The 17831-nt window shown below is 43.1% G+C and overlaps 1 protein-coding gene across 1 annotated transcript in view; it reads right to left on the reverse strand.

Moving 5' to 3' along the window:
* Positions 1-17831, reverse strand: part of LOC128706073 (myotubularin-related protein 9-like) — a 178002-nt gene that overhangs the window by 65387 nt on the left and 94784 nt on the right. The gene's annotated exons all lie outside the window — the stretch shown is intronic.

Genomic DNA, 17831 nt, shown 5'->3' on the forward strand with positions numbered 1-17831 from the left:
GACTTTCTAATACAGTCACCATGGACCACCAGGTTTGTTTACATTCTCTGTGAGCACAACTCTCCATTATGTCTGGAACTTTCCAAAATTTTAAGTGTTTTCAAGTTACTTCATTTTTCACATATACAGTGGAATCTCGGTTTTCATTTTTAATTCGTTCCAGAGAGTCTCAAGAAACCCAAATTTGACAAAAACTAAAGCAATATTTCCCATAAGAAATATTGTAAATCCAATTAATCCGTTCCAGACACCCAATAATATTTTTTATTTTTATTATCACACCGGCCGATTCCCACCAAGGCAGGGTGGCCCGAAAAAGAAAAACTTTCACCATCATTCACTCCATCACTGTCTTGCCAGAAGGGTGCTTTACACTACAGTTTTTAAACTGCAACACTAACACCCCTCCTTCAGAGTGCAGGCACTGTACTTCCCATCTCCAGGACTCAAGTCCGGCCTGCCGGTTTCCCTGAATCCCTTCATAAATGTTACTTTGCTCACACTCCAACAGCACGTCAAGTATTAAAAACCATTTGTCTCCATTCACTCCTATCAAACACGCTCACGCATGCCTGCTGGAAGTCCAAGCCCCTCGCACACAAAACCTCCTTTACCCCCTCCCTCCAACCCTTCCTAGGCCGACCCCTACCCCGCCTTCCTTCCACTACAGACTGATACACTCTTGAAGTCATTCTGTTTCGCTCCATTCTCTCTACATGTCCGAACCACCTCAACAACCCTTCCTCAGCCCTCTGGACAACAGTTTTGGTAATCCCGCACCTCCTCCTAACTTCCAAACTACGAATTCTCTGCATTATATTCACACCACACATTGCCCTCAGACATGACATCTCCACTGCCTCCAGCCTTCTCCTCGCTGCAACATTCATCACCCACGCTTCACACCCATATAAGAGCGTTGGTAAAACTATACTCTCATACATTCCCCTCTTTGCCTCCAAGGACAAAGTTCTTTGTCTCCACAGACTCCTAAGTGCACCACTCACTCTTTTTCCCTCATCAATTCTATGATTCACCTCATCTTTCATAGACCCATCCGCTGACACGTCCACTCCCAAATATCTGAATACGTTCACCTCCTCCATACTCTCTCCCTCCAATCTGATATTCAATCTTTCATCACCTAATCTTTTTGTTATCCTCATAACCTTACTCTTTCCTGTATTCACCTTTAATTTTCTTCTTTTGCACACCCTACCAAATTCATCCACCAATCTCTGCAACTTCTCTTCAGAATCTCCCAAGAGCACAGTGTCATCAGCAAAGAGCAGCTGTGACAACTCCCACTTTGTGTGTGATTCTTTATCTTTTAACTCCACGCCTCTTGCCAAGACCCTCGCATTTACTTCTCTTACAACCCCATCTATAAATATATTAAACAACCACGGTGACATCACACATCCTTGTCTAAGGCCTACTTTTACTGGGAAAAAATTTCCCTCTTTCCTACATACTCTAACTTGAGCCTCACTATCCTCGTAAAAACTCTTCACTGCTTTCAGTAACCTACCTCCTACACCATACACTTGCAACATCTGCCACATTGCCCCCCTATCCACCCTGTCATACGCCTTTTCCAAATCCATAAATGCCACAAAGACCTCTTTAGCCTTATCTAAATACTGTTCACTTATATGTTTCACTGCAAACACCTGGTCCACACACCCCCTACCTTTCCTAAAGCCTCCTTGTTCATCTGCTATCCTATTCTCAGTCTTACTCTTAATTCTTTCAATTATAACTCTACCATACACTTTACCAGGTACACTCAACAGACTTATCCCCCTATAATTTTTGCACTCTCTTTTATCCCCTTTGCCTTTATACAAAGGAACTATGCATGCTCTCTGCCAATCCCTAGGTACCTTACCCTCTTCCATACATTTATTAAATAATTGCACCAACCACTCCAAAACTATATCCCCACTTGCTTTTAACATTTCTATCTTTATCCCATCAATCCCGGCTGCCTTACCCCCTTTCATTTTACCTACTGCCTCACGAACTTCCCCCACACTCACAACTGGCTCTTCCTCACTCCTACAAGATGTTATTCCTCCTTGCCCTATACACGAAATCACAGCTTCCCTATCTTCATCAACATTTAACAATTCCTCAAAATATTCCTTCCATCTTCCCAATACCTCTAACTCTCCATTTAATAACTCTCCTCTCCTATTTTTAACTGACAAATCCATTTGTTCTCTAGGCTTTCTTAACTTGTTAATCTCACTCCAAAACTTTTTCTTATTTTCAACAAAATTTGTTGATAACATCTCACCCACTCTCTCATTTGCTCTCTTTTTACATTGCTTCACCACTCTCTTAACTTCTCTCTTTTTCTCCATATACTCTTCCCTCCTTGCATCACTTCTACTTTGTAAAAACTTCTCATATGCTAACTTTTTCTCCCTTACTACTCTCTTTACATCATCATTCCACCAATCGCTCCTCTTCCCTCCTGCACCCACTTTCCTGTAACCACAAACTTCTGCTGAACACTCTAACACTACATTTTTAAACCTACCCCATACGTCTTCGACCCCATTGCCTATGCTCTCATTAGCCCATCTATCCTCCAATAGCTGTTTATATCTTACCCTAACTGCCTCCTCTTTTAGTTTATAAACCTTCACCTCTCTCTTCCCTGATGTTTCTATTCTCCTTGTATCCCATCTACCTTTTACTCTCAGTGTAGCTACAACTAGAAAGTGATCTGATATATCTGTGGCCCCTCTATAAACATGTACATCCTGAAGTCTACTCAACAGTCTTTTATCTACCAATACATAATCCAACAAACTACTGTCATTTCGCCCTACATCATATCGTGTATACTTATTTATCCTCTTTTTCTTAAAATATGTATTACCTATAACTAAACCCCTTTCTATACAAAGTTCAATCAAAGGGCTCCCATTATCATTTACACCTGGCACCCCAAACCTACCTACCACACCCTCTCTAAAAGTTTCTCCTACTTTAGCATTCAAGTCCCCTACCACAATTACTCTCTCACTTGGTTCAAAGGCTCCTATACATTCACTTAACATCTCCCAAAATCTCTCTCTCTCCTCTGCATTCCTCTCTTCTCCAGGTGCATACACGCTAATTATGACCCACTTCTCGCATCCAACCTTTACTTTAATCCACATAATTCTTGAATTTACACATTCATATTCTCTTCTCTCCTTCCATAACTGATCATTTAACATTACTGCTACCCCTTCCTTTGCTCTAACTCTCTCAGATACTCCAGATTTAATCCCATTTATTTCCCCCCACTGAAACTCTCCTACCCCCTTCAGCTTTGTTTCGCTTAGGGCCAGGACATCCAACTTCTTTTCATTCATAACATCAGCAATCATCTGTTTCTTGTCATCCGCACTACATCCACGCACATTTAAGCAACCCAGTTTTATAAAGTTTTTCTTCTTCTCTTTTTTAGTAATTGTATACAGGAGAAGGGGTTACTAGCCCATTGCTCCCGGCATTTTAGTCGCCTCATACGACACGCATGGCTTACGGAGGAAAGATTCTTTTCCACTTCCCCATGGACAATAGAAGAAATAAAAAAAGAACAAGAGCTATTTAGAAAAAGGAGAAAAACCTAGATGTATGTATATATATATATGCATGTGCGTGTCTGTGAAGTGTGACCAAAGTGTAAGTAGGAGTAGCAAGATACCCAATAATATTAACAAAAAATACATTTTATAGAGAATAACTATAATTTGACATACAGAAAACAATGAGAAATAAATATAAAGCACTAATTTTAATCGATAAATGAACATTTAAATCAGTTTTACCTTTATTGAAGACTCTTTTTGGGGTATGGAAGATGGCAAGGAGGGGAGAGGGAGGAGAGCTTATTGTTTGGAAGGGAAATCCCCCTCCATAAGGACTTCAAGTTTCAAGTCCCTACCCAGGGTTACTTCCCTTCTTTGTCTTTTATTGGTACTAGGACCAGCTTGAGAGTCACTGGAACCCTGTCACACAAAAAATCTGTCCAGAGAGGTCTGTTTCTGGCGTCTCTTTAAGATTTGCCTAAAATAGGACAAGCATTGTCGTTGAGCATGTTGCAGACACAGATTGCAACAGCTTTATTAGGGTGATATTTCTCCACAAAACTTTACACCTCACTCCACTTTGTACAAATGTCCTTAATCGCTGAAGAAGGCACATTCTCCCCTCTCTCTTCCTCCTCTTCTGAAGCAATTTCCTCAGCTGTGATCTGTTAGATAAGATAAGATAAGATAAGATTTCGTTCGAATTTTTAACCCCGGAGGGTTAGCCACCCAGGATAACCCAAGAAAGTCAGTGCGTCATCGAGGACTGTCTAACTTATTTCCATTGGGGTCCTTAATCTTGTCCCCCAGGATGCGACCCACACCAGTCGACTAACACCCAGGTACCTATTTGCTGCTAGGTGAAGAGGACAACAGGTGTAAGGAAACGTGTCGAAATGTTTCCACCCGCCGGGAATCGAACCCGGGCCCTCCGTGTGTGAAGCGGGAGCTTTAGCCACCAGGCCAGTTGAAGGTGTTGCAGCTTTTCAGTGGTTAGCTCTTCCCTGTGGTTGTCTACCAACTCTTCCACATCCTGGCCACTCACATCCAACCCCATGGAATTCCCCAAAGCCACAATAGATTCCACAACAGGCATAGGGTCATCAGGGTCAGCCTCAAATCCTTCAAAATCCTTCTCTTGGACACATTCTGGCCACAATTTTCTCCAAGCAGAGTTCAACATCCTGGAAGTCACCTCCTGCCAAGCCTTATCTATAAGGCTTATGCAATTGAGGATATTGAAGTGATTCCTCCAGAACTCTCTTTGGGTCAATTCAGTGTCCGAGATCACTTCAAAGCACCTCTGAAACATTGCTTTGGTATAGAGAAAAAAATGAAACCATATCACAGGCGGAGACAGAACCCGCGATCAGAATCTCTCAGAATTTCAGGCCGTCGCGTTAGCCACTGGACCAGCTAGCCATAATAAGATTCGTCCAACTAGGTATATTTCTACACCATAGGAAGATTAGCATAGGCACCACTGTGACCACAAATGCAAGTTTTTACAGACGAATCTCCAGCTAGCGTGGCCATGACGAACTCTAGCTCAAGTCCCCTCAAAGCCGTCAACATGGCTCACGAAAGTGTAATGACACGATTGCAAACAAACCATACCACGGGCGGGGATAGAACCTGCGATCAGAGAGTCTCAAAACTCCAGACCGTCGCGTTAGCCACTGGACCAGTTAGCCACAATAAGATTTCATGAGTCATGTTGACGGCTTTGAGGGGACTTGAGCTAGAGTTCGTCACAGCTACGCTAGCTGGAGATTCGTCTGTAAAAACTTGCATTTGTGGTCACAGTGGTGCCTATGCTAACCTTCCTATGGTGTAGAAATATACCTAGTTGGACGAATCTTATTGTGGCTAGCTGGTCCAGTGGCTAACACGACGGTCTGGAGTTTTGAGACTCTCTCATCGCGGGTTCTATCCTGCCCATGGTATGGTTTGTTTGCAATCGTGTCATTACGATTTCGTGAGTCATTTTGGTGTAGAATTTTTTGAAGTTTGAAATGACCTGTTGGTCCATGGGATGGATGAGAGGAGTGGTATTAGGGGGCAAGAACTTCACTGTGATGAAACTAAACTCCTCCAACAATTGGTCCTCCAAGTCTGGAGGATGAGCAGGAGCATTGTCCATTACCAGGAGGCACTTGAATGGCAATTTATTTTCCAGGAGGTATTTCTTCACACTCGGGCCAAACACTTCATTGACCCACTCAGTGAAAATTTGCTTCGTGACCAATTCCTTATTGTTAGCCTTCCGCATCACACACAATTTACTCTTGATGACATTGTTTTTCTTGAACACTCTGGGATTTTCAGAGTGATACACCAGCATTACCACAGAACAAAAGAGTTAGCCTATCCTTCATAGGCTTGTGTCCTGGCAGTGCCTTTTCCTCCTGTGATGTAGGTCCCCTATGGCATTTTCTTCCAAAAGAAGCCTGTTTTGTCACAACTGAAGACTTGTTGGGGGAGGAATCTTTAAGCCTCTATGTATTCCTTGAATTCATCAACAAATTCTTCGGCTGCACATGTCTCAGAACTTGCAGCCTCACCAGATCTCTTCTTAAAGTTGTCAAACCAGCCTCTGTTGGTCTTAAATTCACTAACAGCAGCACTCGTTCCAGGCATAGTCTTTACAAGATCCGTATGCAATTGCCTTGCCTTTTTGCAAATTATTGCCTCCACAACACTAACTCCCACTAACTGTTTTTCATTGATTAACACCAACAACTTCTCAACTTCTTCGATTGTTTGTCATCTGTTTCGTTAGCACACTTACCCCTTTTGCAACATCAGATTCCTTGATTTCTTTTTTCTTCGCCAGTGTGGAAATTTATTTGGTCCCTAAAGTTCCACAGGACAGATCCGGCGTACAAAGGAGGTTCCAGCATGGCCGTAATGGAACGGATGAGCTGGGTGGCCCTTAAACCCACCCAAACAAAAGCGTTCTCCCCAAACATAAACACATTTCTCTCCCCGAGTTGGTGTGGATGGTAGGCACTTATTTATTTATAGATTTACCCTTCAGGGTAGGAGTAGGTAGTTTTACTGTTAGTATATTAATATTAGGTTTACTAAGGCAACTGTAGATAATAATAATGTAGACCTAAGACCATAACATAGGTAGTAATAGGCCGAAAATGTAGGCAAACACTAGGATAAGTTAGCTAGGGAGAACTGGCAGCCCTAGTTTGAACGAAGAGACAAGGGTCTGGAAGAGAGACCAGCTCGTTCTTCTTAAGACAGACACCAACTGGACAAGACGTGCCGTGATCAGCAGACGGCGCCCCCCACGTGTCTTCACATTCGAGACCTGGGGAAATCTGGTAGAGGCACCTCGATGTACCGTAGATGACCTCCGTCAGGCCCATACAGTAAGACAAGACCTCCACTTTATCTCGTAGATTTCTGGCCAGTGTCTGGGGGGATTGTGAGTGAGTTGATCTGTGGGCCTGTGTTGCAGCTGGCAGGGCATGCCCAGTAAGTACCAGTGTCTCTCGTCAGTCTGGAAGCTAGTGTCCGTGTCTGCATAGTTATACTAGGGGATACACACCCTCTTGGATATAGGAAATTCTGAGGTGCAGGCAGGTCACTAATAACGATTGAATATTGCAGGAATTAAGGCTCTCGGTTGCACGTGGTTTCTGAGGGGAAGTCCAAAGAGGCTAAGGCTAAGCTTAGGGAAGTTGAAGATCAGGATATATTCTGCAACACCAAGTAAGTTAGTCCTTTATACGTGCATGCAGGAGAGTTTCTTGCAACATCAATCATTTGTGAAACTCTGTCCTATAAGCCACTTGTGAGGCTGAGGTATCCACCTCAGAGCTCGGTGTCAACAGAGTTTGCCAGGGTAGGCGACTCACTTGGAGGCAGTCCACACAAATTTTCACAAAAGTGGTCCTTCCAACTGTGATGTGGAATAGCTAGGTTAAGCTATCATAGCTAGGCCACAGTTAGGAACTAGTTTAACAGACTAGGTTAAGTCCTGTAATTATTTGCTGACATTGTACAGGAAATTGCTAGGTTAAGCTTTCACACCGATACACATTTCGATTGGGATTTGAGAGCTAACAGTGTACATTTTTTATTCAGAGTAGAGTCAATATAATAAAGGGAATTGTTAAGCTTGTTGAGAAGCCTTGAGACTCGTTCATTCTTGCCTAATACCGTTCGTGCTGTGGGGTGGGCTAATTGAAGTACAAATTAGTACCGTGATCTTAACTAAACCACAACTATGGTAGGTGAAGATGGAGTACCAGCTGTCTCAGCTCTAAGTCAATTAAAGCGGTCTATGGGAGCCTATAAGGGGCGCCTGAGCAAAGCATGTGAGGAGTGTCTTACGGTCAGGCAAGATCAGGACGTAGACTGGGAGGAACTAGAGAGTTGCCTGAAACCTTTGGAGCAAAGACTGGAGGCCTTTGAGAGATCATTTATCCTTTATGAGACAGAGGCCTATACTACAGGTGAGTCTGAATATACAGTCGAAGTAGCACGGACGGACTATGATGAACAAAGGGCAGAGTGTAAAGCAGAGATGAGACTCTGCAGGCAGTTAATAAAGACTTTGAAGGCCGGTACAGCAGGGGGAGCAAATTTTCAAGGAACACAAACAACAGCACGCCTGTTAATGTGTTGCCCAGATTTCCCCAGTTGAATTTACCAACGTTCGACGGAACCTTAACAGAGTACATTGCTTTCTGGGATCAGTTTAAAGCCCAGATAGATGACAGAGACGATTTGTCAGATGCCGTCAAATTACAATATTTACGTTCACAGCTCAAGGATAAAGCCTTGGACTTGGTCCGGCATTACCAAACCACTGACACCAATTACCAACATGCCAAAGACCAATTAAAGGACACGTTTGGCAACAATGAGGAGATAAAGGTAGCTATACTTTATCGGTTGTTGGATCTAGAGGCTTGTCGCCATGACTGTCAGAGCCTAGAGAAGTTCCGAATCGAAGTTATGAGTTTGACGAATAGTCTTAAAGATTTACATGATTGGGGTAAGTCAGAATGGTTCATCAGTCAGGTGATTCAGAGGAAACTGGCTGGCACTAGAGTGCATGAGTTGCACTTAAAATATCGGATGAATAGGTTCACAATACAACAAATTGTTGAGGGGTTGGGAGATCTCGTTTCTCATTTGAGTATAGGTGTGAGACAAGAGTCACCACCATCGCCACATAAAAACCCAGAAAGTTACTCAAAGATCTCGAGAGATCAGTCTAAAGCTCGTACGACTAACGTTGGAGTGTACTATGGTAAAGAAGTGCCTAAGGTAAGAACCTCTAAGCAGAACCTTAGAGGCACTCATGCCAGAATATGTGTGTTCTGCGAAGGCGAACACTCTAGCACGAGTTGCCCAGAGTATATAACACTGAGCAGTAGGCAACAGAGACTAAGGGAGTTGAGACTCTGCTTCAAGTGTTGTGGGGAACACTTTGCGAGAGACTGTGGCACCCAGCTCAGTGAGTGTCGGGTCTGTTGCAAAGGTAAGCACCATTTTGCACTATGTCCCAATAATTTAAGGGAACCCCAGGCTAGTAGGGATATCTCTCAGGTAGAGATAGAAAGTGAGTCCGAGCCTGAAATGGTGGCCAGCGTGATTAGTGGGAGTGAAGTCTCAAATCTGAGTGAGAATCACGGAGGTGCTGCCCTACCCACGGTCATGGTAAAGGTTGTGAATGGGCACAGGTCCGAAACAACCCGATTATTCTTTGACCCAGGAGCACAAGTATCCTTGATAACAAAGAAGTTGGTGGCTAAATTAAAGATGAAGGCCACAAAGAAAGTTAGTATGATGTTGGGAGGGGCTATAAGTCAGGTCCCACCCAAATCTTATGATGTGGTGGATGTCACAGTCAAATTAGGTGGACATCGCAGAGACATTACAGCCTTGGTGGTAGAGACATTACCCAGGGCAATTACAGTGAGAGGTCTTGCTGCAGCAGCTAAGCGATTGAAAGACCTTGACGTGAAGCTGGCAGACCAGGGAATTACCACTGACACAGTCAGATATGTAGGTATCCTGGTGGGAGCCAATCATATAGATGACTTCCTGTCTACACGACGGACGTTTAAGGAAGGAATTGGTTTATAAAGATCCACAGTAGGATACATCATAGGCGGCAGGATTCCACCTGAATTCCCTGCCACGCCAGATAGAGGAGAAACTGTCCCCATGATAGCTGGGGGAGTAGTGATAATGAATACCAGTATACACGATGAACCGCCAGGGAAGCTGAACCAGGTAGGGAGTGACGAACACTCGGCCACCTTGGGAAAACACTTTTACAGTGGACCCCCGCATAGCAACTTTAATCCGTGCAAGAGGGCTGATTGTTATGCGAAATGATCGGTATGCGAATGATTTTTCCCCATAAGAAATAATGGAAATCAAATTAATCCGTGCAAGACACCCAAAAGTATGAAAAAAAAATTTTACCACATGAAATATACATTTTCCTACACACAAAGAGAAGGATACATGCACAATAGTAGAGTAGTACATGCACAATATATATTGTGCATGTACTACTCTACTAAATGAAGAATAAATGACACTTACCTTTATTGAAGATGCAGCAATGACTGATGAGACACTGTGTCCTGGGAGTGCCTTTTCCTCCTGAGTACTGTAGGTCCTGTTTGGCATTTTCTTCCAGAACAGGCCTTATCACACTGTGTATGCCACTACGATTCTTAAATCTCTCAAACCAACCTTTGCTGGCTTTAAATTCACCAATATGAGCACTAGTTCTAGGCATTTTTCCCTGTTCACCTGGGTGTTAGTTGACTGGTGTGGGTTGCATCCTGGGAGACAAGATTAAGGACCCCAATGGAAATAAGTTAGACAGTCTTCGATGACACTGACTTTTTTGGGTTATCCTGGGTGGCAAATCCTCTGGGGTTAATTGTTTCTTGGTATTCTCAATAAGCCACACCAACAATGGTGCTACAGCAGCAGCAGCAGCAGCTGACAGTGCTACAGCAGCAGCAGACGATGCTACAGCAGCAGCAGACGGTGCTACAGCAGCAGCAGACGGTACTACAGCAGCAGCAGACGGTACTACAGCAGCAGCAGCAGCAGCTGACGGTGGTACAACAGCAGCAGTAGCTGACAGTGCTACAGCAGCAGCAGACGATGCTACAGCAGCAGCAGACGATGCTACAGCAGCAGCAGACGATGCTACAGCAGCAGCAGATGGTACTACAGCAGCAGCAGCAGCTGTACCACCAATAGTAGCGATGGTTGATTGGGGTTTATTATACAACCTGGCCAGCTCGGAGACACGCACTCCACTTTCATACTTATCAATGATCTCTTTCTTCATCTCTATAGTAATTCTCACCCTTATTGCTGTAGGGTTGGCACTAGAAGCTTTCTTGGGGCCCATGGTCACTTATTTTCCAGATAAATCACCAAAAACACTGTAATAATACGAAATGTTCCGATTGTATGCTTGGATGTTACCGCGGAGGCTGGCTGGTAAACAATGCCACCGGCGGCACATGTGAGGCTGGCTAAGGGCGCACATTGGACGCGTCTTGGACGAAGAGCAGTGAGCGGGTTTTTGGGCGGTATGCGAGGCAAAATTTTTGCGATAAAAGCGAGCGGTATGCGGATTGAACGGTATGCGATGCATACGGTATGTGGGGGTCCACTGTATAGGGTATGTAAAGAGGGAGATAGATTGCCTTTAAATCCAGGGAACCTCGTATCAGTGGGACGAATGGCTACCAGGGCATGTGGGTCACTGGGTGGGAAAGTACGGAGCCACTCAGTCAAGGCTAGACATACGAAAGGCGTTAAAGTTAAAGGAAAGGGTGCTAAGACCACTGGAACCAACAAGTTTACAACCCCAGAGGTCCACGCAGGGGAAACTGGACGGTTGAAGTTAGACCGGAGTCTGCTCGACGAGAGTGGCCGGACAGCACTCGTGTCCAGGGTCCGCCGTGGGGGCTCGCGGAAGGTGAACTTGATTTAGACTTAGTACCTACCTTCGCCGGCGGGAGGATGTGGAAATTTATTTGATCCCTAAAGTTCCACAGGACAGATCCGGCATACAAAGGGGGTTCCAGCATGGCCGTAATGGAACGGCTGAGCTGGGTGGCCCTTAAACCCACCCAAACAAAAGCGTTCTCCCCGAACATAAACACATTTCTCTCCCCGAGTTGGCGTGGATGGTAGGCACTTATTTATTTATAGATTTACCCTTCAGGGAAGGAGTAGGTAGTTTTACTGTTAGTATATTAATATTAGGTTTACTAAGGCAACTGTAGATAATAATAATGTAGACCTAAGACCTTAACATAGGTAGTAATAGGCCGATAATGTAGGCAAACACTAGGATAAGTTAGCTAGGGAGAACTGGCAGCCCTAGTTTGAACGAAGAGACAAGGGTCTGGAAGAGAGACCAGCTCGTTCTTCTTAAGACAGACACCAACTGGACAAGACGTGCCGTGATCAGCAGACGGCGCCCCCACGTGTCTTCACATTCGAGACCTGGGGAAATCTGGTAGAGGCACCTCGATGTACCGTAGATGACCTCCGTCAGGCCCATACAGTAAGACAAGACCTCCACTTTATCTCGTAGATTTCTGGCCAGTGTCTGGGGGGATTGTGAGTGAGTTGATCTGTGGGCCTGTGTTGCAGCTGGCAGGGCATGCCCAGTAAGTACCAGTGTCTCTCGTCAGTCTGGAAGCTAGTGTCCGTGTCTGCATAGTTATACTAGGGGATACACACCCTCTTGGATATAGGAAATTCTGAGGTGCAGGCAGGTCACTAATAACGACTGAATATTGCAGGAATTAAGGCTCCCGGTTGCACGTGGTTTCTGAAGGGAAGTCCAAAGAGGCTAAGGTTAAGCTTAGGGAAGTTGAAGATCAGGATATATGCTGCAACACCAAGTAAGTTAGTCCTTTATACATGCATGCAGGCGAGTTTCTTGCAACATCAATCATTTGTGAAAATCTGTCCTATAAGCCACTTGTGAGGCTGAGGTACCCACCTCAGAGCTCGGTGTCAGCAGAGTTTGCCAGGGTAGGTGACTCACTTGGAGGCAGTCCACACAAATTTTCACAGCCAGGATGGAACTGATTGTTGATGAGGGCTTCCCTTACATCCTGGCGAGATTGGCCACACGTACGCCACTTTCATACTTTCAGCAAGTTCTTTCTTGAATTCTATCATGTTTCTAACCTTCTTTATCGAAGGGCTGGCACCTGGAACTTTCTTTGGACCCATGGTGGCTTATTTAGGAGTTGCACTCAATAAACAAGCACAAAAAACAATCGATTATTACGAAATGTTTCGTATGAATGCATAGGGTAATGTTCACTCGACAAGAAACAAAGCCTGACTGACTCAGAATGCGTGCGTGGGATGCTTTGTGTGGGCGCAGGCACGTGGAAACATTCAGCATGGTGGATGAAAACTGCAACAATATTTTGACGAAAAAAGTCGCTGAAAACCAAATTTGACGAAAACCAGGGCAAAAGAAAACCAAGGTTCCACTGTAACTCTGATAATTATACTTATGTGTACCTGTACCTAAATAAACTTACACACTGTGCTGGCATGCAGGTACACGTTAAAATCAGTAAGTGTGTCATTAGTCTTGAAGACGCCATATTAATAATGATAATAACACACAATAATCACTCCGAGGCACAAAAAATGTTGCATATAAGTTAATATAAGCATTTTGATTTATCTATGATATTTTTCAAAATTATATAATAAACATGCTACATAACATACAAACAAGATAAATACACCCCACAGTAGAATAAATTAACACAAATATGAGACACTTTCCAGTCGTCTTCTCAGAGCGTCAGAAAGAATAACATTTTCTTTAGTTCAATACCAAAGAAAATGTGTACACAATAGAATTACTGGGGGTAACTGTAGAAAAAAATTCCTTTCGTATGCCTTCACTGAGAGCTTCATTCCTTCTAAAAATGGTGTGTAACATGAGAATGGGAGTGTTGCCCTTTATTCATTCTACTTTACCAATGTGGAGACAACTTGTACACAATGTAAGATGTTTCCATTAAGATATAAGCTTCACAGACATGGAAATGAACATGTATCAACCATACCCAGATGTGTTCATCTGTTTACATACTCTGCAGCTGTCCTCTCTGATTTACTCATTCTCTCTCTCTCTCTCATTTACTCACCTCTCACTCTACATTAACCCTTTGGGGGTCCATCCTGTACTTCTACAGCTTTGAAGCCTGGGTTCAAGCCATAGTTTTATATATGAGCTCAGGTCACTCAGATAAGCTGTGAGTGGTTAATTTGGGCCTAAATATGAGAGACTACATATATGTGGTAAGTGTGCACTACAAAAAACAAATCCTGCAGCACACAGTGCATGAGAAAAAAACTGCGACAGTGTTTTTGGAGTGAAACAGTGAATTTGCAGTGTATATTCGTATGTTTTTTACGGTTGTACTAGCAATTTTTTCGTCTCATTTGATAGAATGATAGCTATATTACAGAAATAGAGATGATTTTCATTGGTTTTAGTACTGAAAATGGCATGAAACTGAGCTCAAAGTAGCAGAAATGTTCGATTTTTGCTGATGTTCAAGAGTAAACAAATGACATCACATGTCCAACACATGTCAGCTGGTGGGCCTAATGTGTGTTCACAAATGCACTGATATTTATACAATTATTACAATACAGTGGACCCCCGCCTTGTGATATTAATTCGTTCCTGAGAGCTCATCGTAAGCCGAAATTATCGTTAGCCGAATTAATTTTCCCTATAAGAAATAATGAAAATCAAATTAATCCGTTCCTGACACCCCAAAATTAGTCAACCATCGCTACTATTGTGGGCAACAAAAAGGCAATCAAGGAAGCTGTTTTTGCCAAAGGTTCAACTGTGTTTTCGAAACAGAGATCGCAAGTGATGGAAGATGTTGAGAGACTCTTATTGGTGTGGATAAATGAAAAACAGATAGCAGGAGATAGCATCTCTCAAGTGATCATAAGTGAAAAGGCTAGGAAGTTGCATCAGGATTTAATTAAAAAAATGCCTGCAACTAGTGATGATGTGAGTGAATTTAAGGCCAGCAAAGGTTGGTTTGAGAGATTTAAGAAGCATAGTGGCATACATAGTGTGATAAGGCATGGTGAGGCTGCCAGTTCAGACCACAAAGCAGCTGAAAAATATGTGCAGGAATTCAAGGAGCACATAGAAAGTGAAGGACTGAAACCTGAACAAGTGTTTAATTGTGATGAAACAGGCCTGTTTTGGAAGAAAATGCCAAGCAGGACCTACATTACTCAGGAGGAAAAGGCACTCCCAGGACATAAGCCTATGAAAGACAGGCTTACTCTGTTGATGTGTTCCAATGCTAGTGGTGATTGCCAAGTGAAGCCTTTATTAGTGTATCACTCAGAAACTCCCAGAGCGTTCAGACAAAAGAATATCCTCAAGGCTAATTTGTGTGTGCTGTGGAGGGCAAACAGTAAGGCATGGGTCACTAGGGACTTTTTCTATGACTGGTTACACCAAGCATTTGCCCCCAATGTGAAAGATTACCTAACTGAAAAGAAATTAGACCTTAAGTGTCTCCTGGTGTTAGACAATGCCCCTGGTCATCCTACAGACGTGGCAGAGCGACTTTATGGAGACATGAAGTTCATTAAGGTGAAGTTTTTGCCTCCTAATACCACTCCTCTCCTGCAGCCCATGGACCAGCAGGTTATTGCAAACTTCAAAAAACTGTACACAAAAGCTCTGTTTGAAAGGTGCTTTGTAGTGACCTCAGAAACTCAACTGACTCTAAGAGAGTTTTGGAGAGATCACTTTAATATCCTCAATTGTGTAAACCTTATAGGTAAGGCTTGGGAGGGAGTGACTAAGAGGACCTTGAACTCTGCTTGGAAGAAACTGTGGCCAGAATGTGTAGACAAAAGGGATTTTGAAGGATTTGAGGCTAACCCTGAGAGGAGTATGCCAGTTGAGGAATCAATTGTGGCATTGGGGAAGTCCTTGGGGTTGGAGGTTAGTGGGGATGATGTGGAAGAGTTGGTGGAGGAGGACAATGAAGAACTAACCACTGATGAGCTGATAGATCAACTTCAACAGCAAGAGGCCAGACCTGAGGAAACTGGTTCGGAGGAGGGGAGAGAGAAATTGAAGAAGTTGCCTACTACAAAGATTAAGGAAATCTGTGCAATGTGGCTTAAAGTGCAAACCTTTATGGATGAAAATCACCCTCACACAGCTATTGCAAGCCGTGCTGGTGACTATTACACTGACAATGTTGTGAAACACTTTAGGGAAGTCATAAAGGAACGAGAGGTACAGGCCACTATGGACAGATATGTTGTGTGACAGAAGTCCAGTGACTCTGAAGCTGGTCCTAGTGGCATTAAAAGAAGAAGGGAAGTAACCCCAGAAAAAGACTTGACACCTCAAGTCTTAATGGAAGGGGATTCCCCTTCTAAACATTAAGACTCTCTCCTCCTCCCATCCCATCAATCATCACCAGATCTTCAATAAAGGTAAGTGTCATGTAATTGTGCATGCCTTTTTCAGTTTGTGTGTATTAAAATTAATATTTCATGTGGTAAAAATGTTTTTTTTTCATACTTTGGGGTGTCTTGCACGGATTAATTTGATTTCCATTATTTCTTATGGGGAAAATCCATCCGCATAACGATAATTTCGCATAACAATGAGCTCTCATGAACGGATTAATATCGTTATGCAGGGGTCCACTGTACATGACACTTACCTTTACTGAAGATCTGGTGATAATTGATGAGATAGGAGGAGGGGAGTGTGTGGAAGTTATTGTTTAGAAGGGCAATCCCCTTCCATTAGGACTTGAGGTAGCAAGTCTTTTTCCGGGGTTACTTCCCTTTTTCTTTTAATGCCACTAGGACCAGCTTGAGAGTCACTGGACCTCTGTCGCACAACAAATCTGGCCACAGAGCTCTGTACCTCCTGTTCCTTTGAGACTTTCCTAAAATGGGCCATAACATTGTCATTGTACAGATTACCAACACGGCCTGCAGTAGCTGTGTCAGGGTGATTTTCATCCATAAAGGTTTGCAGTTCAACCCACTTTGCACACTTTTCCTTAATCTCTTTTTTCAATTCCACACTAATTCTCGCCCTTTTTACCATAGGGATGGCACCAAAAGCTTTGTTGGGGCCCATGGTGACTTATTTTACAGTTACAAGCACTAAAAACACTGGGATAATGTGAAATGTACCGAATGTATGCATAGATGCGACCGCACTGGCTGGCTTGTAAACACTGGCGTTGAGGCTACACGTGGGACGTGTCCCGGACGAATCATGTAAGGCGAGTTTTTTATCGTGAGACAAGGCAAAATTTTTGCCTTCAAATGCTTCGTATGGCGGATTTAACGTAACGCGATGCGTTCATAAGGCAGGGGTCCACTGTACTGTCTAACAGTAAATCTTCTATTTTTTGGTGTGAATAAAAATTTATTATGTGAATAAAAAATCAAAATAGAATTCATCTGTAAAGCCTGGAAATGTAAATAATAAACAGAAGAAATGTTATTTTAGTGCTAGGCATGCCTGCACTATTTATACTGGACCCTATTTTGAAGTTGGAATATTCTGAACTTTGTGTGAAATTGGCCAAATTACCAATTACCGATCACTTTATTGGGTAGTTGAAATATGTAGTTGATTAGGCGATTTCCTGTGCTCAGTTGATAAAATAGCGAAATAGCTAAGAATTAGGTCAACTGGAATATTGTAACTGGCCTAAAATGTCAGTCAAAGTGGGCAAAACTGCAGATGCGTAAATATCACTGACGCAGCAAAATTCGCGAGAGCGTAATTTTGTCAATTTTCCATCAAATTTCGTACTTTTTGTGTTATTACCCACAGAAAAAGATTCTCTACCATTTCATAAGAAAAAATAGAAAAATTTTTCTTTGAAAATTCTTGGGCCCTGTGGACAAGTTTCAGATTGGGGGTGTTGACCCTGAAAGGGTTAAGTAATGAGTGTACTGTATATGCATTTTATCACTCTAGGGCACTTTAAACGTCATAGTAGGTGGGGTTGCCAGGCAGGCTACCATACCTCTCTTATCTAACTTCTTACAATAAATACTACTCACCTCTCATCCTACATTAAGACTACAAATATTTTGAGATAAATAATGAGTGTACTGTGTTTACCTGGAGAGAGTTTACCTGGAGAG

This window comes from Cherax quadricarinatus, chromosome 3, assembly GCF_038502225.1.
Source record: "Cherax quadricarinatus isolate ZL_2023a chromosome 3, ASM3850222v1, whole genome shotgun sequence".
Taxonomy (NCBI): domain Eukaryota; kingdom Metazoa; phylum Arthropoda; class Malacostraca; order Decapoda; family Parastacidae; genus Cherax; species Cherax quadricarinatus.